The 27,482-nt window shown below is 53.0% G+C and overlaps 1 protein-coding gene and 1 pseudogene across 1 annotated transcript in view; both read right to left on the bottom strand.

Moving 5' to 3' along the window:
• Positions 1-22,802, bottom strand: part of LOC135529582 (catenin delta-1-like) — a 55,102-nt pseudogene extending 32,300 nt beyond the window's left edge.
• The window catches only part of LOC135529584 (NLR family CARD domain-containing protein 3-like), a 168,096-nt gene that overhangs the window by 110,962 nt on the left and 29,652 nt on the right, over positions 1-27,482 (bottom strand). The window lies entirely within an intron of this gene.

Genomic DNA, 27,482 nt, shown 5'->3' with positions numbered 1-27,482 from the left:
AGGGGAGAGAGGTTAGACACGGAGGAGATGACATGAGTCAGGGGAGAGAGGTTAGACACGGAGGAGATGACATGAGTCAGGGGAGAGAGGTTAGACACGGAGGAGATGACATGAGTCAGGGGAGAGAGGTTAGACACGGAGGAGATGACATGAGTCAGGGGAGAGAGGTTAGACACGGAGGAGATGACATGAGTCAGGGGAGAGAGGTTAGACACGGAGGAGATGACATGAGTCAGGGGGAGAGAGGTTAGACACGGAGGAGATGACATGAGTCAGGGGAGAGAGGTTAGACACGGAGGAGATGACATGAGTCAGGGGGAGAGAGGTTAGACACGGAGGAGATGACATGAGTCAGGGGAGAGAGGTTAGACACGGAGGAGATGACATGAGTCAGGGGAGAGAGGTTAGACACGGAGGAGATGACATGAGTCAGGGGAGAGAGGTTAGACACGGAGGAGATGACATGAGTCAGGGGAGAGAGGTTAGACACGGAGGAGATGACATGAGTCAGGGGAGAGAGGTTAGACACGGAGGAGATGACATGAGTGAGTCGGAGGAGATGGAGAGAGAGAGGTTAGACACGGAGGAGATGACATGAGTCAGGGGAGAGAGGTTAGACACGGAGGAGATGACATGAGTCAGGGGGAGAGAGGAGATTAGGTTAGACACGGAGGAGATGACATGAGTCAGGGGAGAGAGGTTAGACACGGAGGAGATGACATGAGTCAGGGGAGAGAGGTTAGACACGGAGGAGATGACATGAGTCAGGGGAGAGAGGTTAGACACGGAGGAGATGACATGAGTCAGGGGAGAGAGGTTAGACACGGAGGAGATGACATGAGTCAGGGGAGAGAGGTTAGACACGGAGGAGATGACATGAGTCAGGGGAGAGAGGTTAGACACGGAGGAGATGACATGAGTCAGGGGAGAGAGGTTAGACACGGAGGAGATGACATGAGTCAGGGGAGAGAGGTTAGACACGGAGGAGATGACATGAGTCAGGGGAGAGAGGTTAGACACGGAGGAGGTTAGACACGGAGGAGATGACATGAGTCAGGGGAGAGAGGTTAGACACGGAGGAGATGACATGAGTCAGGGGAGAGAGTTAGACACGGAGGAGATGACATGAGTCAGGGGAGAGACACGGAGGAGATGACATGAGTCAGGGGAGAGAGGTTAGACACGGAGGAGATGACATGAGTCAGGGGAGAGAGGTTAGACACGGAGGAGATGACATGAGTCAGGGGAGAGAGGTTAGACACGGAGGAGATGACATGAGTCAGGGGAGAGAGGTTAGACACGGAGGAGATGACATGAGTCAGGGGAGAGAGGTTAGACACGGAGGAGATGACATGAGTCAGGGGAGAGAGGTTAGACACGGAGGAGATGACATGAGTCAGGGGAGAGAGGTTAGACACGGAGGAGATGACATGAGTCAGGGGAGAGAGGTTAGACACGGAGGAGATGACATGAGTCAGGGGAGAGAGGTTAGACACGGAGGAGATGACATGAGTCAGGGGAGAGAGGTTAGACACGGAGGAGATGACATGAGTCAGGGGAGAGAGGTTAGGTTAGACACGGAGGAGATGACATGGGTCAGGGGACATGAGAGGTTAGACACGGAGGAGATGACATGAGTCAGAGAGGTTAGGAGATGAGAGTCAGGGGAGAGAGGTTAGACACGGAGGAGATGACATGAGTCAGGGGAGAGAGGTTAGACACGGAGGAGATGACATGAGTCAGGGGAGAGAGGTTAGACACGGAGGAGATGACATGAGTCAGGGGAGAGAGGTTAGACACGGAGGAGATGACATGAGTCAGGGGAGAGAGGTTAGACACGGAGGAGATGACATGAGTCAGGGGAGAGAGGTTAGACACGGAGGAGATGACATGAGTCAGGGGAGAGAGGTTAGACACGGAGGAGATGACATGAGTCAGGGGAGAGAGGTTAGACACGGAGGAGATGACATGAGTCAGGGGAGAGAGGAGTGTCAGACACGGAGGAGATGACATGAGTCAGGGGAGAGAGGTTAGACACGGAGGAGATGACATGAGTCAGGGGAGAGAGGGTTAGACACGGAGGAGATGACATGAGTCAGGGGAGAGAGGTTAGACACGGAGGAGATGACATGAGTCAGGGGAGAGAGGTTAGACACGGAGGAGATGACATGAGTCAGGGGAGAGAGGTTAGACACGGAGGAGATGACATGAGTCAGGGGAGAGAGGTTAGACACGGAGGAGATGACATGAGTCAGGGGAGAGAGGTTAGACACGGAGGAGATGACATGAGTCAGGGGAGAGAGGTTAGACACGGAGGAGATGACATGAGTCAGGGGAGAGAGGTTAGACACGGAGGAGATGACATGAGTCAGGGGAGAGAGGTTAGACACGGAGGAGATGACATGAGTCAGGGGAGAGAGGTTAGACACGGAGGAGATGACATGAGTCAGGGGAGAGAGGTTAGACACGGAGGAGATGACATGAGTCAGGGGAGAGAGGTTAGACACGGAGGAGATGACATGAGTCAGGGAGAGAGGGTTAGACACGGAGGAGATGACATGAGTCAGGGGAGAGAGGTTAGACACGGAGGAGATGACATGAGTCAGGGGAGAGAGGTTAGACACGGAGGAGATGACATGAGTCAGGGGAGAGAGGTTAGACACGGAGGAGATGACATGAGTCAGGGGAGAGAGGTTAGACACGGAGGAGATGACATGAGTCAGGGGAGAGAGGTTAGACACGGAGGAGATGACATGAGTCAGGGGGGAGAGAGGTTAGACACGGAGGAGATGACATGAGTCAGGGGAGAGAGGTTAGACACGGAGGAGATGACATGAGTCAGGGGAGAGAGGTTAGACACGGAGGAGATGACATGAGTCAGGGGAGAGAGGTTAGACACGGAGGAGATGACATGAGTCAGGGGAGAGAGGTTAGACACGGAGGAGATGACATGAGTCAGGGGAGAGAGGTTAGACACGGAGGAGATGACATGAGTCAGAGGGAGAGAGGAGATGACATGAGTAGACACGGAGGAGATGACATGAGTCAGGGGAGAGAGGTTAGACACGGAGGAGATGACATGAGTCAGGGGAGAGAGGTTAGACACGGAGGAGATGACATGAGTCAGGGGAGAGAGGTTAGACACGGAGGAGATGACATGAGTCAGGGGAGAGAGGTTAGACACGGAGGAGATGACATGAGTCAGGGGAGAGAGGTTAGACACGGAGGAGATGACATGAGTCAGGGGAGAGAGGTTAGACACGGAGGAGATGACATGAGTCAGGGGAGAGAGGTTAGACACGGAGGAGATGACATGAGTCAGGGGAGAGAGGTTAGACACGGAGGAGATGACATGAGTCAGGGGAGAGAGGTTAGACACGGAGGAGATGACATGAGTCAGGGGAGAGAGGTTAGACACGGAGGAGATGACATGAGTCAGGGGAGAGAGGTTAGACACGGAGGAGATGACATGAGTCAGGGGAGAGAGGTTAGACACGGAGGAGATGACATGAGTCAGGGGAGAGAGGTTAGACACGGAGGAGATGACATGAGTCAGGGGAGAGAGGTTAGACACGGAGGAGATGACATGAGTCAGGGGGAGAGAGGTTAGACACGGAGGAGATGACATGAGTCAGGGGAGAGAGGTTAGACACGGAGGAGATGACATGAGTCAGGGGAGAGAGGTTAGACACGGAGGAGATGGAGTCAGGGGAGATGACGGAGGAGATGAGTCAGGGGAGAGAGGTTAGACACGGAGGAGATGACATGAGTCAGGGGAGAGAGGTTAGACACGGAGGAGATGACATGAGTCAGGGGAGAGAGGTTAGACACGGAGGAGATGACATGAGTCAGGGGAGAGAGGTTAGACACGGAGGAGATGACATGAGTCAGGGGAGAGAGGTTAGACACGGAGGAGATGACATGAGTCAGGGGAGAGAGGTTAGACACGGAGGAGATGACATGAGTCAGGGGAGAGAGGTTAGACACGGAGGAGATGACATGAGTCAGGGGAGAGAGGTTAGACACGGAGGAGATGACATGAGTCAGATGGGGAGAGAGGTTAGACACGGAGGAGATGACATGTCAGACACGGAGGAGATGACATGAGTCAGGGGAGAGAGGTTAGACACGGAGGAGATGACAGACACGGAGGTTAGACACGGAGGAGATGACATGAGTCAGGGGAGAGAGGTTAGACACGGAGGAGATGACATGAGTCAGGGGAGAGAGGTTAGACACGGAGGAGATGACATGAGTCAGGGGAGAGAGGTTAGACACGGAGGAGATGACATGAGTCAGGGGAGAGAGGTTAGACACGGAGGAGATGACATGAGTCAGGGGAGAGAGGTTAGACACGGAGGAGATGACATGAGTCAGGGGAGAGAGGTTAGACACGGAGGAGATGACATGAGTCAGGGGAGAGAGGTTAGACACGGAGGAGATGACATGAGTCAGGGGGAGGAGGTGACACGGAGGAGATGACATGAGTCAGGGGGGGAGAGAGGTTAGTCAGACACGGAGGAGATGACATGAGTCAGGGGAGAGAGGGGTCAGACACGGAGGAGATGACATGAGTCAGGGGAGAGAGGTTAGACACGGAGGAGATGACATGAGTCAGGGGAGAGAGGTTAGACACGGAGGAGATGACATGAGTCAGGGGGGAGAGAGGTTAGACACGGAGGAGATGACATGAGTCAGGGGGAGAGGAGTGTCAGACACGGAGGAGATGACATGAGTCAGGGGAGAGAGGTTAGACACGGAGGAGATGACATGAGTCAGGGGAGAGAGGTTAGACACGGAGGAGATGACATGAGTCAGGGGAGAGAGGTTAGACACGGAGGAGATGACATGAGTCAGGGGAGAGAGGTTAGACACGGAGGAGATGACATGAGTCAGGGGAGAGAGGTTAGACACGGAGGAGATGACATGAGTCAGGGGAGAGAGGTTAGACACGGAGGAGATGACATGAGTCAGGGGAGAGAGGTTCAGACACGGAGGAGATGACATGAGTCAGGGGAGAGAGGTTAGACACGGAGGAGATGACATGAGTCAGGGGAGAGAGGTTAGACACGGAGGAGATGACATGAGTCAGGGGAGAGAGGTTAGACACGGAGGAGATGACATGAGTCAGGGGAGAGAGGTTAGACACGGAGGAGATGACATGAGTCAGGGGAGAGAGGTTAGACACGGAGGAGATGACATGAGTCAGGGGAGAGAGGTTAGACACGGAGGAGATGACATGAGTCAGGGGAGAGAGGTTAGACACGGAGGAGATGACATGAGTCAGGGGAGAGAGGTTAGACACGGAGGAGATGACATGAGTCAGGGGAGAGAGGTTAGACACGGAGGAGATGACATGAGTCAGGGGAGAGAGGTTAGACACGGAGGAGATGACATGAGTCAGGGGAGAGAGGTTAGACACGGAGGAGATGACATGAGTCAGGGGAGAGAGGTTAGACACGGAGGAGATGACATGAGTCAGGGGAGGGAGAGAGGGTTAGACAGGGGAGGAGATGACATGAGTCATGAGGGGAGAGGTTAGTTAGACACGGAGGAGATGACATGAGTCAGGGGGAGAGAGGTTAGACACGGAGGAGATGACATGAGTCAGGGGAGAGAGGTTAGACACGGAGGAGATGACATGAGTCAGGGGAGAGAGGTTAGACACGGAGGAGATGACATGAGTCAGGGGAGAGAGGTTAGACACGGAGGAGATGACATGAGTCAGGGGAGAGAGGTTAGACACGGAGGAGATGACATGAGTCAGGGAGGAGGAGATGACATGAGTCAGGGGAGAGAGGTTAGACACGGAGGAGATGACATGAGTCAGGGGAGAGAGGTTAGACACGGAGGAGATGACATGAGTCAGGGGAGAGAGGTTAGACACGGAGGAGATGACATGAGTCAGGGGAGAGGAGATGGAGGTTAGACACGGAGGAGATGACATGAGTCAGGAGATGGGAGAGAGGTTAGTGTCAGACACGGAGGAGATGACATGAGTCAGGGGAGAGAGGTTAGATGACATGAGTCAGGGAGAGAGGTTAGACACGGAGGAGATGACATGAGTCAGGGGAGAGAGGTTAGACACGGAGGAGATGACATGAGTCAGGGGAGAGAGGTTAGACACGGAGGAGATGACATGAGTCAGGGGAGAGAGGTTAGACACGGAGGAGATGACATGAGTCAGGGGAGAGGGAGACACGGAGGAGAAGACATGAGTCAGGGGAGAGAGGTTAGACACGGAGGAGATGACATGAGTCAGGGGAGAGAGGTTAGACACGGAGGAGATGACATGAGTCAGGGGAGAGAGGTTAGACACGGAGGAGATGACATGAGTCAGGGGAGAGAGGTTAGACACGGAGGAGATGACATGAGTCAGGGGAGAGAGGTTAGACACGGAGGAGATGACATGAGTCAGGGGAGAGAGGTTAGACACGGAGGAGATGACATGAGTCAGGGGAGAGGGTTAGACACGGAGGAGATGACATGAGAGAGGTTAGACACGGAGGAGATGACATGAGTCAGGGGAGAGAGGTTAGACACGGAGGAGATGACATGAGTCAGGGGAGAGAGGTTAGACACAGAGGAGATGACATGAGTCAGGGGAGAGAGGTTAGACACGGAGGAGATGACATGAGTCAGGGGAGAGAGGTTAGACACGGAGGAGATGACATGAGTCAGGGGGAGAGGTTAGTGTCAGACACGGAGGAGATGACATGAGTCAGGGGAGAGAGGGTTCAGACACGGAGGAGATGACATGAGTCAGGGGAGAGAGGTTAGACACGGAGGAGATGACATGAGTCAGGGGAGAGAGGTTAGACACGGAGGAGATGACATGAGTCAGGGGAGAGAGGTTAGACACGGAGGAGATGACATGAGTCAGGGGAGAGAGGTTAGACACGGAGGAGATGACATGAGTCAGGGGAGAGAGGTTAGACACGGAGGAGATGACATGAGTCAGGGGAGAGAGGTTAGACACGGAGGAGATGACATGAGTCAGGGGAGAGAGGTTAGACACGGAGGAGATGACATGAGTCAGGGGAGAGAGGTTAGACACGGAGGAGATGACATGAGTCAGGGGAGGAGGTTGACACGGAGGAGTGACAGAGGGGAGAGAGGTTAGACACGGAGGAGATGACATGAGTCAGGGGAGAGAGGTTAGACACGGAGGAGATGACATGAGTCAGGGGGGAGAGAGGTTAGACACGGAGGAGATGACATGAGTCAGGGGAGAGAGGTTAGACACGGAGGAGATGACATGAGTCAGGGGAGAGAGGTTAGACACGGAGGAGATGTTGACAGGGGAGGAGGATGACATGAGTCAGGGGAGAGAGGTTAGACACGGAGGAGATGACATGAGTCAGGGGAGAGAGGTTAGACACGGAGGAGATGACATGAGTCAGGGGAGAGTCGGAGGAGATGGGAGAGAGGTTAGACACGGAGGAGATGACATGAGTCAGGGGAGAGAGGTTAGACACGGAGGAGATGACATGAGTCAGGGGAGAGAGGTTAGACACGGAGGAGATGACATGAGTCAGGGGAGAGAGGTTAGACACGGAGGAGATGACATGAGTCAGGGGAGAGAGGTTAGACACGGAGGAGATGACATGAGTCAGGGGAGAGAGGTTAGACACGGAGGAGATGACATGAGTCAGGGGAGAGAGGTTAGACACGGAGGAGATGACAGTCAGGGGAGAGAGTCAGGGGAGAGAGGTTAGACACGGAGGAGATGACATGAGTCAGGGGAGAGAGGTTAGACACGGAGGAGATGACATGAGTCAGGGGAGAGAGGTTAGACACGGAGGAGATGACATGAGTCAGGGGAGAGAGGTTAGACACGGAGGAGATGACATGAGTCAGGGGAGAGAGGTTAGACACGGAGGAGATGTTAGACACGGAGGAGATGACATGAGTCAGGGGAGAGAGGTTAGACACGGAGGAGATGACATGAGTCAGGGGAGAGAGGTTAGACACGGAGGAGATGACATGAGTCAGGGAGAGAGGTTACGGAGGAGATGACAGACACGGAGGAGATGACATGAGTCAGGGGAGAGAGGTTAGACACGGAGGAGATGACATGAGTCAGGGGAGAGAGGTTAGACACGGAGGAGATGACATGAGTCAGGGGAGAGAGGTTAGACACGGAGGAGATGACATGAGTCAGGGGAGAGAGGTTAGACACGGAGGAGATGACATGAGTCAGGGGAGAGAGGTTAGACACGGAGGAGATGACATGAGTCAGGGGAGAGAGGTTAGACACGGAGGAGATGACATGAGTCAGGGGAGAGAGGTTAGACACGGAGGAGATGACATGAGTCAGGGGAGAGAGGTTAGACACGGAGGAGATGACATGAGTCAGGGGAGAGAGGTTAGTGTCAGACACGGAGGAGATGACATGAGTCAGGGGAGAGAGGTTAGTGTCAGACACGGAGGAGATGACATGAGTCAGGGGAGAGAGGTTAGACACGGAGGAGATGACATGAGTCAGGGGAGAGAGGTTAGACACGGAGGAGATGACATGAGTCAGGGGAGAGAGGTTAGACACGGAGGAGATGACATGAGTCAGGGGAGAGAGGTTAGACACGGAGGAGATGACATGAGTCAGGGGAGAGAGGTTAGACACGGAGGAGATGACATGAGTCAGGGGAGAGAGGTTAGACACGGAGGAGATGACATGAGTCAGGGGAGAGAGGTTAGACACGGAGGAGATGACATGAGTCAGGGGAGAGAGGAGGAGTGACATGAGTCAGACACGGAGGAGAGAGAGGTTGACATGAGTCAGGGGAGAGAGAGGTCAGACACGGAGGAGATGACATGAGTCAGGGGAGAGAGGTCAGACACGGAGGAGATGACATGAGTCAGGGGAGAGATGTTAGACACGGAGGAGATGACATGAGTCAGGGGAGAGAGGTTAGAGTCAGGGGAGAGAGGTTAGACGGAGGAGATGACATGAGTCAGGGGAGAGAGGTTAGACACGGAGGAGATGACATGAGTCAGGGGAGAGAGGTTAGACACGGAGGAGATGACATGAGTCAGGGGAGAGAGGTTAGACACGGAGGAGATGACATGAGTCAGGGGAGAGAGGTTAGACACGGAGGAGATGACATGAGTCAGGGGAGAGAGGTTAGACACGGAGGAGATGACATGAGTCAGGGGAGAGAGGTTAGACACGGAGGAGATGACATGAGTCAGGGAGAGAGGTTAGACACGGAGGAGATGACATGAGTCAGGGGAGAGAGGTTAGACACGGAGGAGATGACATGAGTCAGGGGAGAGAGGTTAGACACGGAGGAGATGACATGAGTCAGGGGGAGAGAGGTTAGACACGGAGGAGATGACATGAGTCAGGGGAGAGAGGTTAGACACGGAGGAGATGACATGAGTCAGGGGAGAGAGGTTAGACACGGAGGAGATGACATGAGTCAGGGGAGAGAGGTTAGACACGGAGGAGATGACATGAGTCAGGGGAGAGAGGTTAGACACGGAGGAGATGACATGAGTCAGGGGAGAGAGGTTAGACACGGAGGAGATGACATGAGTCAGGGGAGAGAGGTTAGACACGGAGGAGATGACATGAGTCAGGGGAGAGAGGTTAGACACGGAGGAGATGACATGAGTCAGGGGAGAGAGGTTAGACACGGAGGAGATGACATGAGTCAGGGGAGAGAGGTTAGACACGGAGGAGATGACATGAGTCAGGGGAGAGAGGTTAGACACGGAGGAGATGACATGAGTCAGGGGAGAGAGGTTAGACACGGAGGAGATGACATGAGTCAGGGGAGAGAGGTTAGACACGGAGGAGATGACATGAGTCAGGGGAGAGAGGTTAGACACGGAGGAGATGACAGAGTCAGGGAGGAGGTTGACATGAGTCAGGGGAGAGAGGTCAGACACGGAGGAGATGACAGAGTCAGGGGAGGGGAGAGAGTGAGTCAGACACGGAGGAGATGACATGAGTCAGGGGAGAGAGGTCAGACACGGAGGAGATGACATGAGTCAGGGGAGAGAGGTTAGACACGGAGGAGATGACATGAGTCAGGGGAGAGAGGTTAGACACGGAGGAGATGACATGAGTCAGGGGAGAGAGGTTAGACACGGAGGAGATGACATGAGTCAGGGGAGAGAGGTTAGACACGGAGGAGATGACATGAGTCAGGGGAGAGGGAGAGAGATGACATGAGTTAGAGGTTAGACACGGAGGAGATGACATGAGTCAGGGGAGAGAGGTTAGACACGGAGGAGATGACATGAGTCAGACACGGAGGAGATGACATGAGTCAGGGGAGAGAGGTTAGACACGGAGGAGATGACATGAGTCAGGGGAGAGAGGTTAGTGTCAGACACGGAGGAGATGACATGAGTCAGGGGAGAGAGGTTAGACACGGAGGAGATGACATGAGTCAGGGGAGAGAGGTTAGACACGGAGGAGATGACATGAGTCAGGGGAGAGAGGTTAGACACGGAGGAGATGACATGAGTCAGGGAGAGAGATTGAGTTAGACACGGAGGAGATGACATGAGTCAGGGGAGAGAGGTTAGACACGGAGGAGATGACATGAGTCAGGAGGGGAGAGAGAGGTTAGACACGGAGGAGATGACATGAGTCAGGGGAGAGAGGTTAGACACGGAGGAGATGACATGAGTCAGGGGAGAGAGGACATGAGTCAGGGGAGAGAGGTTAGACACGGAGGAGATGACATGAGTCAGGGGAGAGAGGTTAGACACGGAGGAGATGACATGAGTCAGGGGAGAGAGGTTAGACACGGAGGAGATGACATGAGTCAGGGGAGAGAGGTTAGACACGGAGGAGATGACATGAGTCAGGGGAGAGAGGTTAGACACGGAGGAGATGACATGAGTCAGGGGAGAGAGGTTAGACACGGAGGAGATGACATGAGTCAGGGGAGAGAGGTTAGACACGGAGGAGATGACATGAGTCAGGGGAGAGAGGTTAGACACGGAGGAGATGACATGAGTCAGGGGAGAGAGGTTAGACACGGAGGAGATGACATGAGTCAGGGGGAGAGGTTAGGTTAGACACGGAGGAGATGACATGAGTCAGGGGAGAGAGGTTAGACACGGAGGAGATGACATGAGTCAGGGGAGAGAGGTTAGACACGGAGGAGATGACATGAGTCAGGGGAGAGAGGTTAGACACGGAGGAGATGACATGAGTCAGGGGAGAGAGGTTAGACACGGAGGAGATGACATGAGTCAGGGGAGAGAGGTTAGACACGGAGGAGATGACAAGAGTCAGGGGAGAGGGAGATGACATGAGTCAGGGGAGAGAGGTCAGACACGGAGGAGATGACATGAGTCAGGGGAGAGAGGTTAGACACGGAGGAGATGACAAGAGTCAGGGGAGAGAGGTTAGACACGGAGGAGATGACATGAGTCAGGGGAGAGAGGTTAGACACGGAGATGACATGAGTCATGAGGTAGACACGGAGGAGATGACATGAGTCAGGGGAGAGAGTTTAGACACGGAGGAGATGACATGAGTCAGGGGAGAGAGGTTAGACACGGAGGAGATGACATGAGTCAGGGGAGAGAGGTTAGACACGGAGGAGATGACATGAGTCAGGGGAGAGAGGTTAGACACGGAGGAGATGACATGAGTCAGGGGGAGGGACACGGAGGAGATGACATGAGTCAGGGGAGAGAGGTTAGACACGGAGGAGATGACATGAGTCAGGGGAGAGAGGTTAGACACGGAGGAGATGACATGAGTCAGGGGAGAGAGGTTAGACACGGAGGAGATGACATGAGTCAGGGGAGAGAGGTTAGACACGGAGGAGATGACATGAGTCAGGGGAGAGAGGTTAGACACGGAGGAGATGACATGAGTCAGGGGAGAGAGGTTAGACACGGAGGAGATGACATGAGTCAGGGTTAGAGAGGAGATGACATGAGTCAGGGAGAGAGGTTAGACACGGAGGAGATGACAGAGTCAGAGAGGTTAGGAGGAGATGACATGAGTCAGGGGAGAGAGGTTAGACACGGAGGAGATGACATGAGTCAGGGGAGAGAGGTTAGACACGGAGGAGATGACATGAGTCAGGGGAGAGAGGTTAGACACGGAGGAGATGACATGAGTCAGGGGAGAGAGGTTAGACACGGAGGAGATGACATGAGTCAGGGGAGAGAGGTTAGACACGGAGGAGGTGACATGAGTCAGGGGAGAGAGGTTAGACACGGAGGAGATGACATGAGTCAGGGGAGAGAGGTTAGACACGGAGGAGATGACATGAGTCAGGGGAGAGAGGTTAGACACGGAGGAGGTGACATGAGTCAGGGGAGAGAGAGGTCAGACACGGAGGAGATGACATGAGTCAGGGGAGAGAGGTTAGACACGGAGGAGATGACATGAGTCAGGGGAGAGAGGTTAGACACGGAGGAGATGACATGAGTCAGGGGAGAGAGGTTAGACACGGAGGAGATGACATGAGTCAGGGGAGAGAGGTTAGACACGGAGGAGATGACATGAGTCAGGGGAGAGATGTTAGTGTCAGACACGGAGGAGATGACATGAGTGAGTAGACACGGAGGAGATGACATGAGTCAGGGGAGAGAGGTTAGAGACACGGAGGAGATGACATGAGTCAGGGGAGGAGAGGTTAGACACGGAGGAGATGACATGAGTCAGGGGAGAGAGGTTAGACACGGAGGAGATGACATGAGTCAGGGGAGAGAGGTTAGACACGGAGGAGATGACATGAGTCAGGGGAGAGAGGTTAGACACGGAGGAGATGACATGAGTCAGGGGAGAGAGGTTAGACACGGAGGAGATGACATGAGTCAGGGGAGAGAGGTTAGACACGGAGGAGATGACAGTCAGGGGAGAGAGGTTAGACACGGAGGAGATGTCAGGGGAGAGAGGTTAGACACGGAGGAGATGACATGAGTCAGGGGAGAGAGGTTAGACACGGAGGAGATGACATGAGTCAGGGGAGAGAGGTTAGACACGGAGGAGATGACATGAGTCAGGGGAGAGAGGTTAGACACGGAGGAGATGACATGAGTCAGGGGAGAGAGGTTAGACACGGAGGAGATGACATGAGTCAGGGGAGAGAGGTTAGACACGGAGGAGATGACATGAGTCAGGGGAGAGAGGTTAGACACGGAGGAGATGACATGAGTCAGGGGAGAGAGGTTAGACACGGAGGAGATGACATGAGTCAGGGGAGAGAGGTTAGACACGGAGGAGATGACATGAGTCAGGGGAGAGAGGTTAGACACGGAGGAGATGACATGAGTCAGGGGAGAGAGGTTAGACACGGAGGAGATGACATGAGTCAGGGGAGAGAGGTTAGACACGGAGGAGATGACATGAGTCAGGGGAGAGAGGTTAGACACGGAGGAGATGACATGAGTCAGGGGAGAGAGGTTAGACACGGAGGAGATGACATGAGTCAGGGGAGAGAGGTTAGACACGGAGGAGATGACATGAGTCAGGGGAGAGAGGTTAGACACGGAGGAGATGACATGAGTCAGGGGAGAGAGGTTAGACACGGAGGAGATGACATGAGTCAGGGGAGAGAGGTTAGACACGGAGGAGATGACATGAGTCAGGGGAGAGAGGTTAGACACGGAGGAGATGACATGAGTCAGGGGAGAGAGGTTAGACACGGAGGAGATGACATGAGTCAGGGGAGAGAGGTTAGACACGGAGGAGATGACATGAGTCAGGGAGGGGAGACAGAGGAGATGACATGAGTAGACACGGAGGAGATGACATGAGTCAGGGGAGAGAGGTTAGACACGGAGGAGATGACATGAGTCAGGGGAGAGAGGTTAGACACGGAGGAGATGACATGAGTCAGGGGAGAGAGGTTAGACACGGAGGAGATGACATGAGTCAGGGGAGAGAGGTTAGACACGGAGGAGATGACATGAGTCAGGGGAGAGAGGTTAGACACGGAGGAGATGACATGAGTCAGGGGAGAGAGGTTAGACACGGAGGAGATGACATGAGTCAGGGGAGAGAGGTTAGACACGGAGGAGATGACATGAGTCAGGGGAGAGAGTTAGTTAGACACGGAGGAGATGACAGAGTCAGGGGAGAGAGGTTAGACACGGAGGAGATGACATGAGTCAGGGGAGAGAGGTTAGACACGGAGGAGATGACATGAGTCAGGGGAGAGAGGTTAGACACGGAGGAGATGACATGAGTCAGGGGAGAGAGGTTAGACACGGAGGAGATGACATGAGTCAGGGGAGAGAGGTTAGACACGGAGGAGATGACATGAGTCAGGGGAGAGAGGTTAGACACGGAGGAGATGACATGAGTCAGGGGAGAGAGGTTAGACACGGAGGAGATGACATGAGTCAGGGGAGAGAGGTTAGACACGGAGGAGATGACATGAGTCAGGGGAGAGAGGTTAGACACGGAGGAGATGACATGAGTCAGGGGAGAGAGGTTAGACACGGAGGAGATGACATGAGTCAGGGGAGAGAGGTTAGACACGGAGGAGATGACATGAGTCAGGGGAGAGAGGTTAGACACGGAGGAGATGACATGAGTCAGGGGAGAGAGGTTAGACACGGAGGAGATGAGTCAGGTTAGACACGGAGGAGTCAGTCAGGGGAGAGAGGTTAGACACGGAGGAGATGACATGAGTCAGGGGAGAGAGGTTAGACACGGAGGAGATGACATGAGTCAGGGGAGAGAGGTTAGACACGGAGGAGATGACATGAGTCAGGGGAGAGAGGTTAGACACGGAGGAGATGACATGAGTCAGGGGAGAGAGGTTAGACACGGAGGAGATGACATGAGTCAGGGGAGAGAGGTTAGACACGGAGGAGATGACATGAGTCAGGGGAGAGAGGTTAGACACGGAGGAGATGACATGAGTCAGGGGAGAGAGGTTAGACACGGAGGAGATGACATGAGTCAGGGGAGAGAGGTTAGACACGGAGGAGATGACATGAGTCAGGGGAGAGAGGTTAGACACGGAGGAGATGACATGAGTCAGGGGAGAGAGGTTAGACACGGAGGAGATGACATGAGTCAGGGGAGAGAGGTTAGACACGGAGGAGATGACATGAGTCAGGGGAGAGTCAGGGGAGAGAGGTTAGACACGGAGGAGATGACATGAGTCAGGGGAGAGAGGTTAGACACGGAGGAGATGACAAGAGTCAGGGGAGAGAGGTTAGACACGGAGGAGATGACAAGAGTCAGGGGAGAGAGGTTAGACACGGAGGAGATGACATGAGTCAGGGGAGAGAGGTTAGACACGGAGGAGATGACATGAGTCAGGGGAGAGAGGTTAGACACGGAGGAGATGACATGAGTCAGGGGAGAGAGGTTAGACACGGAGGAGATGACATGAGTCAGGGGAGAGAGGTTAGACACGGAGGAGATGACATGAGTCAGGGGAGAGAGGAGGTTAGACACGGAGGAGATGACATGAGTCAGGGGAGAGAGGTTAGACACGGAGGAGATGACATGAGTCAGGGGAGAGAGGTTAGACACGGAGGAGATGACATGAGTCAGGGGAGAGAGGTTAGACACGGAGGAGATGACATGAGTCAGGGGAGAGAGATGTCAGACACGGAGGAGATGACATGAGTCAGGGGAGAGAGGTTAGACACGGAGGAGATGACATGAGTCAGGGGAGAGAGGTTAGACACGGAGGAGATGACATGAGTCAGGGGAGAGAGGTTAGACACGGAGGAGATGACATGAGTCAGGGGAGAGAGGTTAGACACGGAGGAGATGACATGAGTCAGGGGAGAGAGGTTAGTGTCAGACACGGAGGAGATGACATGAGTCAGGGGAGAGAGGAGGTCAGACACGGAGGAGATGACATGAGTCAGGGGGAGAGAGGTTAGACACGGAGGAGATGGAGGAGATAGACGGAGGAGATGACATGAGTCAGGGGAGAGAGGTTAGACACGGAGGAGATGACATGAGTCAGGGGGGAGAGAGGAGTGACAGACACAGAGGAGATGACATGAGTCAGGGGAGAGAGGTTAGACACGGAGGAGATGACATGAGTCAGGGGAGAGAGGTCAGACACGGAGGAGATGACATGAGTCAGGGGAGAGAGGTTAGACACGGAGGAGATGACATGAGTCAGGGGAGAGAGGTTCAGACACGGAGGAGATGACATGAGTCAGGGAGAGAGGTTAGACACGGAGGAGATGACATGAGTCAGGGGAGAGAGGTCAGACACGGAGGAGATGACATGAGTCAGGGGAGAGAGGTTAGACACGGAGGAGATGACATGAGTCAGGGGAGAGAGGTTAGACACGGAGGAGATGACATGAGTCAGGGGAGAGAGGTTAGACACGGAGGAGATGACATGAGTCAGGGGGAGAGAGGTTAGACACGGAGGAGATGACATGAGTCAGGGGAGAGAGGTTAGACACGGAGGAGATGACATGAGTCAGGGGAGAGAGGTTAGACACGGAGGAGATGACAGAGTCAGGGGAGAGAGGTTAGACACGGAGGAGATGACATGAGTCAGGGGAGAGAGGTTAGACACGGAGGAGATGACATGAGTCAGGGGAGAGAGGTTAGACACGGAGGAGATGACATGAGTCAGGGGAGAGAGGTTAGACACGGAGGAGATGACATGAGTCAGGGGAGAGAGGTTAGACACGGAGGAGATGACATGAGTCAGGGGAGAGAGGTTAGACACGGAGGAGATGACATGAGTCAGGGGAGAGAGGTTAGACACGGAGGAGATGACATGAGTCAGGGGAGAGAGGTTAGACACGGAGGAGATGACATGAGTCAGGGGAGAGAGGTTAGACACGGAGGAGATGACATGAGTCAGGGGAGAGAGGTTAGACACGGAGGAGATGACATGAGTCAGGGGAGAGAGGTTAGACACGGAGGAGATGACATGAGTCAGGGGAGAGAGGTTAGACACGGAGGAGATGACATGAGTCAGGGGAGAGAGGTTAGACACGGAGGAGATGACATGAGTCAGGGGAGAGAGGTTAGACACGGAGGAGATGACATGAGTCAGGGGAGAGAGGTTAGACACGGAGGAGATGACATGAGTCAGGGAGAGAGGTTAGACACGGAGGAGATGACATGAGTCAGGGGGAGAGGTGACGGAGGAGATGACATGAGTCAGGGGAGAGAGGTTAGACACGGAGGAGATGACATGAGTCAGGGGAGAGAGGTTAGACACGGAGGAGATGACATGAGTCAGGGGAGAGAGGTTAGACACGGAGGAGATGACATGAGTCAGGGGAGAGAGGTTAGACACGGAGGAGATGACATGAGTCAGGGGAGAGAGGTTAGACACATGAGTCAGGGGAGAGGAGAGGAGATGACATGAGTCAGGGGAGAGGGAGAGAGGAGGTTAGACACGGAGGAGATGACATGAGTCAGGGGAGAGAGGTTAGACACGGAGGAGATGACATGAGTCAGGGGAGAGAGGTTAGACACGGAGGAGATGACATGAGTCAGGGGAGAGAGGTTAGACACGGAGGAGATGACATGAGTCAGGGGAGAGAGGTTAGACACGGAGGAGATGACATGAGTCAGGGGAGAGAGGTTAGACACGGAGGAGATGACATGAGTCAGGGGAGAGAGGTTAGACACGGAGGAGATGACATGAGTCAGGGGAGAGAGGTTAGACACGGAGGAGATGACATGAGTCAGGGGAGAGAGGTTAGACACGGAGGAGATGACATGAGTCAGGGGAGAGAGGTTAGACACGGGAGGAGATGACATGAGTCAGGGGAGAGAGGTTAGTGTCAGACACGGAGGAGGTGACATGAGTCAGGGGAGAGAGGTTAGACACGGAGGAGATGACATGAGTCAGGGGAGAGAGGTTAGTGTCAGACACGGAGGAGATGACATGAGTCAGGGGAGAGGGAGATGACATGAGTCAGGGGAGAGAGGTTAGACACAGAGGAGATGACATGAGTCAGGGGAGAGAGGTTAGACACGGAGGAGGTGACATGAGTCAGGGGAGAGAGGTTAGTGTCAGACACGGAGGAGGTGACATGAGTCAGGGGAGAGAGGTTAGACACGGAGGAGATGACATGAGTCAGGGGAGAGAGGTTAGACACGGAGGAGGTGACATGAGTCAGGGGAGAGAGGTTAGACACGGAGGAGATGACATGAGTCAGGGGAGAGAGGTTAGACACGGAGGAGATGACATGAGTCAGGGGAGAGAGGTTAGACACGGAGGAGATGACAAGAGTCAGGGGAGAGAGGTTAGACACGGAGGAGATGACATGAGTCAGGGGAGAGAGGTCAGACACGGAGGAGATGACATGAGTCAGGGGAGAGGGGTTAGACACGGAGGAGATGACAAGAGTCAGGGGAGAGAGGTTAGACACGGAGGAGATGACATGAGTCAGGGGAGAGAGGTCAGACACGGAGGAGATGACATGAGTCAGGGGAGAGAGGTTAGTGTCAGACACGGAGGAGGTGACATGAGTCAGGGGAGAGAGGTTAGTGTCAGACACGGAGGAGATGACATGAGTGAGTCGGAGGAGATGACATGAGTCAGGGGAGGGGTAGAGAGGTTGGAGAGGAAAAGGAGGGGAGAAAAAGGTAAGTGAGAGAAGTGTAAGGGGTGTGGAGGCAGAAAAGATCAATCCATTAGCTGATGTCATTCACAATCCTCAAGTGTCAACTGTGTGTGTGGAAGTAAAGGTAGTACCGTAGTTTCTGTGCGGCGCGTGGTGCCGTCTTCGCTGGTTTCCACGGAGATGACGGGGGGCACCTCGTGCGGGTCATCTTCCACGGTAACTGTCTCCTGGACGACTTGACCAGGCTCCATCCTGTACTGAAGAACGGAGACAGACACCGTTACACCCACAATATAACACACACACACACACACCCACACACACAATATAACACACACACACACACACACAGATAAATGCACACTAGCGAACTTAATTAACACAGGCAAACATGTCACACACACAGATACATAGACAGTCACAACTGCCAAAGAGGAAGACATATTCCGGTACACACACACAGCTTACATGTGTCCCGTTGACGTATCCCTCCTTCAGTGTGAGCCTCTCTATGTCCGCATCACAAGAAACACGCCCATTCTGTAGAGCGGAGGGGAAGACAGGAGTAGTTTACACGAGAGGACAGTGTGTGTGTGTGTGTGTGTGTGTGTGTGTGTGTGTGTGTGTGTGTGTGTGTGTGTGTGTGTGTGTGTGTGTGTGTGTCAACCGCAGGGCCAGTGGCCAAGGAGGAGCAGAGTTATTCCAAACATTCAGAGGAGCAGGTTAACACAGGACACAGAGAGACAGAGCTCCAGGCTCCTTTCACACACACAGGCACCACCACATCCCATTCAGTCAACAGGCACCACCACATCCCATTCAGTCAACCCCAGACAACAGGCACCACCACATCCCATTCAGTCAACAGGCACCACCACATCCCATTCAGTCAACAGGCACCACCACATCCCATTCAGTCAACCCCAGACAACAGGCACCACCACATCCCATTCAGTCAACAGGCACCACCACATCCCATTCAGTCAACCCCAGACAACAGGCACCACCACATCCCATTCATTCAACCCCAGACAACAGGCACCATCACATCCCATTCATTCAACCCCAGTCAACAGGCACCACCACATCCCATTCAGTCAACCCCAGACAACAGGCACCACCACATCCCATTCAGTCAACAGGCACCACCACATCCCATTCAGTCAACCCCAGTCAACAGGCACCACCACATCCCATTCAGTCAACCCCAGACAACAGGCACCACCACATCCCATTCAGTCAACAGGCACCACCACATCCCACTCAGTCAACAGGCACCACCACATCCCATTCAGTCACATCCCATTCAGTCAACAGGCACCACCACATCCATTCATTCAACCCCAGACAACAGGCACCACCACATCCCATTCATTCAACCCCAGACAACAGGCACCACCACATCCATTCATTCAACCCCAGACAACAGGCACCACCACATCCCATTCATTCAACCCCAGACAACAGGCACCACCACATCCCATTCATTCAACCCCAGACAACAGGCACCACCACATCCCATTCATTCAACCCCAGACAACAGGCACCACCACATCCCATTCATTCAACCCCAGACAACAGGCACCACCACATCCCATTCAGTCAACCCCAGACAACAGGCACCACCACATCCCATTCATTCAACCCCAGACAACAGGCACCACCACATCCCATTCATTCAACCCCAGATCCCATTCAGTCAGGCACCACCACATCCCATTCATTCAACCCCAGACAACAGGCACCACCACATCCCCATTCAGCACCACCACATCCCATTCATTCAACCCCAGACAACAGGCACCACCACATCCCATTCATTCAACCCCAGACAACAGGCACCACCACATCCCATTCATTCAACCCCAGACAACCACCACATCCCATTCATTCAACCCCAGACAACAGGCACCACCACATCCCATTCATTCAACCCCAGACAACAGGCACCACCACATCCCATTCAGTCAACCCCAGACAACAGGCACCACCACATCCCATTCATTCAACCCCAGACAGGCACCACCACATCCCATTCATTCAACCCCAGACAACAGGCACCACCACATCCCATTCATTCAACCCCAGACAACAGGCACCACCACATCCCATTTCAACCCCAGACAACAGGCACCACCACATCCCATTCATTCAACCCCAGACAACAGGCACCACCACATCCCATTCAGTCAACCCCAGACAACAGGCACCACCACATCCCATTCAGTCAACCCCAGACAACAGGCACCACCACATCCCATTCAGTCAACCCCAGCACAGGCACCACCACATCCCATTCATTCAACCCCAGACAACAGGCACCACCACATCCCATTCATTCAACCCCAGACAACAGGCACCACCACATCCCATTCAGTCAACAGGCACCACCACATCCCATTCAGTCAACCCCAGACAACAGGCACCACCACATCCCATTCAGTCAACAGGCACCACCACATCCCATTCAGTCAACCCCAGACAACAGGCACCACCACATCCCATTCAGTCAACAGGCACCACCACATCCCACTCATTCAACCCCAGACAACAGGCACCACCACATCCCATTCAGTCAACCCCAGACATTAAGCAGAAATACAGTAAGTACAAACTAGACAAGCAATAAAACAATTGATGACGTGACTGAAAAAAACAAATGAAGGACAGAATGGGGGAGACATGGAGGATGAGGAGAGACCGGTTCAGAGAGAGCAACACTGCTGCCAGCCAGACAGGAAGAGCCTCCGAGAGAGCAGGGCGTGTGAGAACCTGTCAGTGGGTTGTCAGTTGGCCGTGTGTGTGTGTCTCAGTGGGGTTCTCAGTGTGTGTGTGCCTGTCAGCTCTGTAAACAGGGTGAAGACCAGGCACATTCCAACCCTGTCTGTTCTCCAGAGATACAACACTGACTGACCAGACCAACCCTGAGAGAGGAGACTATGTGTTTACCGTGTAGTGTGTTTATAAAATGCCTGAGGGTGGGAAAATGACACACCTCAGTGTGTCTGCTTACCAGACAGTGTGTGTGTGTGTGTGTGTGTGCGCGTGCTCGCAAGTAATCTAAAGCTATGAGGTCACTACGTCCAGACAGGGAAGCCTGACAGTCACAGACACTAAGCAGGAAGTGGACATGGTAAACAGTAACCTAGACCAGGGATTGGACAAAACCCAACCGGTTATGAATCAAGCAGGCAGCAGTATACTATTTGTAAAAAATAAAGTGTGTTTTTCCTCCTCTGTTCTCCCTTCTGCTCAGTGTACACATGCTGCTCCTCCTCCAGAAAAGCACCAAAAAATGACATTCAGTAGCTACAAGCAATGCTTGTATAATGTTGAGCTGGATTTGCCCGTCTTTGCAATTGTGTTCATTTTCACACGTTAGCATTTAGCTAACAGCTAACATCTGGTCAGTCAGAGTTGTATTCTCAAACTAAATACTGCAATTCTACTGTCTGAACGATCTGTAATATTCTGACCACAGGATCAGCCATGGACTGGGATCATTAACACTGAACATACGGTATAATGTTTTATCATATGAGCCTTAGGACTGTCTTAGGGCGGACCAATGATGGCTACAGGGAGGGTTGACCAATGATGGCTACAGGGAGGGTTGACCAATGATGGCTACAGGGAGGGTTGACCAATGATGGCTACAGGGAGGGTTGACCAATGATGGCTATCAGGGAGGGTTGACCAATGATGGCTAGCAGGGAGGGTTGACCAATGATGGCTACAGGGAGGGTTGACCAATGATGGAACGAGACGGGACGTGACGGTTGGGGTGAGGCAATGGATGATACCATGGGGGCTCGGATTGAACAATTCTGTGAACTTCATGTGGAAAATCCACAGGTTTTCCGGAAATCCTCCAATTTCCTGCTTATTCCCTCCTGGAAGATATCGGAATGTTGCAACCCTAACGGCAGCTATGGAGGTGACGGCATGGATAGTTACAAGGACGGTTGAACGGTGATGAAACGAGGATGAAGTGATGGAATGGGTGATACCATGATGGCTATGGGGGTGGTGGATGCACCACACTAAGTAGAGAGGACAGGGTTCAACTGATGGCTATGGGGGTGGTGGATGATCCCATGAATGCTATGGGGGTGGTGGATGATCCCACTGGGGGCGAGGGCTTTACCTGTAGATTGGGGGAGGGCGTGGGAGGGTGCCTCCGCACCTCTCTCCTCCTCCAGAGCGCGAGTCAGACGCTCAAACTGACGCTCCTGCTCCCGCACGGAGGCCAGGAGAGAGGCTGCACTCTCACACTGCTCCATTCACACTGAGTAGAGAGGACAGGACAGGGTTCAACCACCTAGCACCACACTAAGTAGAGAGGACAGGGTTCAACCATATAGCACCACACTAAGTAGAGAGGACAGGGTTAAACCACCGAGCACCACACTGGGTAGAGGACAGGTTTAAATCACCGAGCACCACACTGAGTAGAGAGGACAGGGTTAAACCACCGAGCACCACACTGGGTAGAGGACAGGTTTAAATCACCTAGCACCACACTGAGTAGAGAGGACAGGTTTAAATCACCTAGCACCACACAAAGAGGAAGGACAGAGTTAACCTGACACACACAGAATAAACCGTTTTTAAACAACATTCCATACTCCGTTATATTCACACACACACAGACAGAGACAGTTAACCCACAAACACACATTACAGTGATGCTGTACAGAGAAGCAGCAGGAAGCCAGGATGCCAATCACCTCCACACTTAGAGATGAACAGCATGAGAGAGAGGGGAGGACGAGAAGGAGAGAGAGGGAGGATAGGAGGGAGGTTGAGGAGATACAGGAAAGAGAAGAACGGGAGAGGAAGAGGGAGAAGCAGAAGGAAATAAGTTGAGTTACAATAGGAGTGTGATGACTGGGGGGGGAAATCACATGTTCTTAGGGAAGGGCTGTGGCAGGTGGTGCTCGTTAGCACCTCTTGTCTTCCACAGAGGCAGGTGAGAGCGAGATAAAGAGAGGAGAGAATGAGAAACGGAGCACCACGGGTTCTAGAAGTCTATTTCTGGGCCCAGAGTTTACACCCATCACCTCCTGGCTGAGCCCAAAACAGAACCAGAAACTAGAACGACAGTAAAAGACAGAACAGACCTTAAAGACTCTGTGTTTTATATTCACACTATGGAGGTTGAAATAACACTGAAAATCATAATGCCCTTTTAGTGTAAGAGCTGTTAGAAAAGACAGCCTGTTTTGGTGGGATGGAGTTTGTTAATAGACCAATAAGAGCTCGTTTTGAGTTTCCCCACTCAGACCACTCCCAGGCAGCCCTAGCTACATTCTTGCTTAAGAAATTACTCTTCGCTAACAAGCTTTTTTCTGTTTGACCATTTTAATTGAGAACAACCACAGCAAGGTGAGAAAAACAGCTGCATTGGACCTTTAGGTTGTCGAGGAACCAAACGTAGCTAGAGGATTCAGAACAGGAAACTTGGCGTAACTGAACCAAACGTAGCTAGAGAATTCAGAACAGGAAACTTGGCCTAACTGAACCAAACGTAGCTAGAGAATTCAGAACAGGAAACTTGGCCTAACTGAACCAAACGTAGCTAGAGAATTCAGAACAGGAAACTTGGCCTAACTGAACCAAACGTAGCTAGAGAATTCAGAACAGGAAACTTGGCCTAACTGAACCAAACGTAGCTAGAGAATTCAGAACAGGAAACTTGGCCTAACTGAACCAAACGTAGCTAGAGAATTCAGAACAGGAAACTTGGCCTAACTGAACCAAACGTAGCTAGAGGATTCAGAACAGGAAACCTGGCACGCTATGGCTGCTGCTGCTGTGGATGGGCCGGCACGCTATGGCTGCTGCTGAGGATGGGCCGGCACGCTATGGCTGCTGCTGCAGAGGATGGGCCGGCACGCTATGGCTGCTGCTGCTGTGGATGGGCCGGCACGCTATGGCTGCTGCTGCTGTGGATGGGCCGGCACGCTATGGCTGCTGCTGCTGTGGATGGGCCGGCACGCTATGGCTGCTGCTGCTGTGGATGGGCCGGCACGCTATGGCTGCTGCTGCTGTGGATGGGCCGGCACGCTATGGCTGCTGCTGCTGTGGATGGGCCGGCACGCTATGGCTGCTGATGGATGGGCCGGCACGCTATGGCTGCTGCTGTTGTGGATGGGCCGGCACGCTATGGCTGCTGCTGCTGTGGATGGGCCGGCACGCTATGGCTGCTGCTGGAACCGGCACGTATGGCTGCTGCTGCTGTGGATGGGCCGGCACGCTATGGCTGCTGCTGCTGTGGATGGGCCGGCACGCTATGGCTGCTGCTGGTGAGGATGGGCCGGCACGCTATGGCTGCTGCTGCTGTGGATGGGCCGGCACGCTATGGCTGCTGCTGCTGTGGATGGGCCGGCACGCTATGGCTGCTGCTGTTGTGGATGGGCCGGCACGCTATGGCTGCTGCTGTTGTGGATGGGCCGGCACGCTATGGCTGCTGCTGCTGTGGATGGGCCGGCACGCTATGGCTGCTGCTGCTGTGGATGGGCCGGCACGCTATGGCTGCTGCTGCTGTGGATGGGCCGGCACGCTATGGCTGCTGCTGTTGTGGATGGGCCGGCACGCTATGGCTGCTGCTGTTGTGGATGGGCCGGCACGCTATGGCTGCTGCTGCTGTGGATGGGCCGGCACGCTATGGCTGCTGCTGCTGTGGATGGGCCGGCACGCTATGGCTGCTGCTGCTGTGGATGGGCCGGCACGCTATGGCTGCTGCTGCTGTGGATGGGCCGGCACGCTATGGCTGCTGCTGTTGTGGATGGGCCGGTTAGTAACGTAGGAGAAGGGAGCGAGCAGATGGAGGAAGAGGAGAGACACCAAGGCAACTCAGCTACAGCCAAGACGAGCTAACTGGTAGCAGTCACAATGTTATTCATCATCACACAACGTATCATCATGGAAGTCCCTGTCTTGGATAGAGTAGCCTAGAGAAGAGCCAGCTTCACACTGACTATACAAAACATTAGGAACACTAAATATTGAGTTGAAAATCCCCCCCACATACACAATCCATGTCTCAAGGCTTCTTCAACCCGTCCCGTCCCCTTCATCTACACTGACTGTATCAGATTTAACAAGTGACATCAATAAGGGGATCATCACTTTCACCTGGATTCACCTGGTCAGTCTGTCATGGAAAGAGGTGTTCTTAATGTTTGGTACACTCTGTGTAGACAGCTAGGCTAATGCTGCGGCCACATGCTGCACTTTCACCCCAAACCCCATTCAGATAAAACAGCCTACCCGTTGGTTGCTGGTTGTAGCTTTCTCCCTCTCATTTGGCTAGCTTTTAAATTTTATTCCATCTAGCGTTGCATTAGTGAATTTTCGTTCCACATTGAGCCCCTTTGATTGGCCAACACAAACAACAAGCTACACAGTGAAGGCTACCGGTCGACTACCAGTCTGTGGCGTCATAAAAACTACCCAAAAAAGTTAGTTTTATTAAACTAAGAATTCTTGTATTTAACAATGTCACATGGATGTTAAATGTAACTCAGAAAAAGTTTTTGTTCATGTTAAAATACCCCCCCCCACAAAAAAAGTCATACTCACAAAAGTATTTAAATCCTAACGTCCGTTTGGCTATTGGAATAACCGTTCACATACCTAGTTCAAAACATAACCGATTCAGAACCACATTAGCCTACATGGAATCAGATTCTTGTTGAGCTGTAGTCATACCAGAGGACCAGCCATCCAAATCATTCCCCCCTTCAATCCTGCCTCCAGTCAGCCACTGGCTGGATTCATTACTGTACAGTAGCAACCCCCCACCCAGTCTGCAGCTGTCTGTGGTGAGTGGATGAACAAAGACAAGTGGATTACAGTAGGCCTGGTATCTGGTCATGGTGACATGAGCTTTATCCTTGAAAACTAAAAACAGAACATCAAGTTTCAGTGAACTTGCTTAATCTCTTTTACCCACCCCTTCTCGTTCCGCTTGACACAAACGGTCTCTCCCCCCTCTCTCTCACACACACACACACCCCCGTCACACATTCCAACGGGAGTTCTGGCATGTCACATCCTGCCTTAGCTGTTCAGGTTGTGTTTGTGGCTAATCCTTCACTTTTCCATTTATCCACTCATCTGTCCCCCTCTCTCTCTATCTACCTCTCCCCCTCCCTCTACCTCTCCCCCTTCCTCTACCTCTCCCGCTCTCTCTATCTACCTCTCCCCCTCCCTCTACCTCTCCCCCTCCCTCTACCTCTCCCCTCCCTCTACCTCTCCCCCTCCCTCTACCTCTCTCTCCCTCTCAGCCCTGGAGTGGTTGCAAGGGGCCTTTCTTTCCATTCCTCTAATGATTTCATATCTCTAATCAAATGTCATTAGTCACGTACACATGTTTTGCTGATGTTATCGCGGGTGCAGCGAAATGCTTATGTTTCTATCAGCGACAGTGCAATAATACAGAACAAAACACACTAATCCAAAAAATAAGAAATATAAGAACTAGAAAGAATGATACAAGTTGGTCTCATTTATCAGCAAACATATTTTCAAGGTACCTCTAAAGCAGGCTAACGCATTTAAATTGGGCTCATGGGTTTACGCTGACAGGGACAAAACACACTTAACAAGACAGGTTCAGATGGGTAGCCTTGTACCACATACAGGCCTCAAATATCCCAGTGGCATTGACGGCCCCCTGGTGTGGCCGCAACGCCCCCGAAAATCCATGCCTTGCAGCCAGTGTCCGTTGTGCCCTTGGGCAGAATATAATCATTATAATTCCCTTCTCCCGGCTGCCAGCCTCTGTGCTCCAAAGCACCTCTCACTCACATGGCTCTCTCAGATATCTCAATTGTTATTAGCCAACGCCAGTCTCGTGACCGGGTCCTTCTCACAGGCATCTCAGCTCTGAAGTATGCTGGGAGTGAAGGACGACCCATCAGGGATGCTATGGTGTTCCTCCTCCTCCTTCTCCTCCCAGACATCTCAGC

The sequence above is a fragment of the Oncorhynchus masou genome, unplaced genomic scaffold, assembly GCF_036934945.1.
Source record: "Oncorhynchus masou masou isolate Uvic2021 unplaced genomic scaffold, UVic_Omas_1.1 unplaced_scaffold_1188, whole genome shotgun sequence".
NCBI lineage: Eukaryota > Metazoa > Chordata > Actinopteri > Salmoniformes > Salmonidae > Oncorhynchus > Oncorhynchus masou.
The sequence above is the reverse complement of the archived record's forward strand: the minus strand, read 5'-3'. Positions and strand labels throughout refer to the sequence as shown.